The following is a 1,984-nucleotide window of genomic DNA, read 5'->3' on the forward strand; positions in this document are numbered from 1 at the left end:
CTCCATTGCATGATCACCAAATCTAGATCCTTACAGATAAACCTCCTCTAGTCAGTATCCCCACACAGAGCTGCTGCTCCTCACATGTCCACAGGCTCATCAGAGCTGCTGCTCCTCACATGTCCACACGCTCATCAGAGCTGCTGCTCCTCACATGTCCACACGCTCATCAGAGCTATAAGCACACAGAATGTTTTAATGCTGCCCTCTAAGATGACCTCATTGACATCCACATATCAGTCCACCTCAAAAGAGAACTCACATTCCTTTCAGGTACACAGAACATCCTCACCAAGCAGGCCATGTGCTTCACAAAAGAGCACATCTCAGCAAGTTTTTAACGATTAAAAAATCATTCAAGTTATAGTCTCCGGTCGCATGGAATTAAATTTAAAAGGAATACACAGAGGTTTGGTAAATTAAACAAACGCTTTTAAGTAAACCACAGATCGATGAAGAAATTACAAAGGAAACTGGAAAATATCTCAAACTAAGTGATAACAAAGGCAATGTATTACAGTTTGCAAGGCACAGCTAGAGTGCTGAGGAGGATGGCAGAGCTTTAAATGCCTAAATTCATACGGAAGAAAAGACTCCAAACCCTCTGTCTGAACTTCCACATACAGATTTAAATAAATAAATAAATAAATAAATAAATAAAAATAAAAAGGCAAATAAATCTCAATGAAGGTAGGAAGTGGGAATGGACGGAAGGGGGAGCCTTGATAAAAAATTAGTCCAAGTTGATTCTTTGAAAAGATTAAAAATAAACAGATGCCCCAAGACTATTGCTCTGTTTATAAGAAGAGAAAACACATACTGCTAACATTAGGAAGGTCTTCACACCAGACTCTAGACCTATTTTTAAGGACGAAAATATTCTGACCAACTTTAAGTCATGAAGCTGATAACTAAGCAAAATACACACATTCCTTTGGAGGGGCTCCCCCAAATGAACAAAACAAATTTTTGATCTAAATTAACCTATATTTAATATAATTAACCTATATTTAATATAATATAAATATTAATATATTTAATTCACTTTTAATTTTTAACGAAAATTTTTTTCTACAAAGAGGACTTGAAAACACATGGAACTTAAGAAATGTTGTCAAATATTTTATGAAGAAATAACGCCAATATGAAACAGACTCCTGGAAAATCGGGTTAAGAAATCAATTCCTCAGCTCATTTAATGAAGCAAGAATAACCCAATACCAAAGCTGATAAAAACAAGAGAGATTTTTTAATGCTATGAAAATATTATCAAATCAAGTGTATTAGAAAACAAATTCAGGTCCAAATTGGGAGGACCCAGGCTCTGAAGAATGAAGATTTAAATACAAGGCCATGGCTAAACATCTGAAGTTCATTGCCAGGACTGTGATGGTCCAGGAGGGGAACGTGGAAGGTGCCTACAGGACCCTGAACAGAAGAATCCTCACCACCGACAGGCTTACTGAAGCCATAAAGCGACGACTGACCATACTATGAGAAGCCTTGCTGCCGATGCCAGCAGGAGAGCTATGAAACATGCCGGAGGATCTACAGCATGGAAATGGCTTGAGAGATTAACTTCTCAATGTGAAAGAACCATGCAGACCCATAGCTGGGCTGCTAAGGCTTGGGGCTAGAAGCCCACATTAGTTCTGTGTCCAACTCCTTTATCCAACCAATTTCTGTTACTTTTCTCTACAATAAACTCAATCACGGGTGAACAAGAAGGCTTGGACATACAGAAACTATCTTATTGGTCCACAGAGGACCCTTTCTTTGATTAAAAGGAAAATAAGTTCGACAAGTCTTCAGCAAGTGTCCAAGGCAGCAACAAGGGTACAGAGTTGATCGATGATCAGAATATATTGTATAAAACTAACTTTATTTTCAATAATAATAATAATAATAAAAAAGTGGCCAGGCAGTGGTGGTGCACGCCTTTAATCTCAGCACTTGGGAGGCAGAGGCAGGCAGATCTCTGAGT

The 1,984-nt window shown here is 38.3% G+C and overlaps 1 pseudogene; it reads left to right on the forward strand.

The window, feature by feature from the left end:
- The first annotated feature begins 1,133 nt into the window (after positions 1-1,133).
- Positions 1,134-1,612, forward strand: LOC116077810 (annotated as a pseudogene).
- The last annotated feature ends 372 nt before the right edge of the window (positions 1,613-1,984 follow it).

The sequence above is a fragment of the Mastomys coucha genome, unplaced genomic scaffold (genome assembly GCF_008632895.1).
Source record: "Mastomys coucha isolate ucsf_1 unplaced genomic scaffold, UCSF_Mcou_1 pScaffold5, whole genome shotgun sequence".
NCBI classification, from domain to species: Eukaryota; Metazoa; Chordata; class Mammalia; order Rodentia; family Muridae; genus Mastomys; species Mastomys coucha.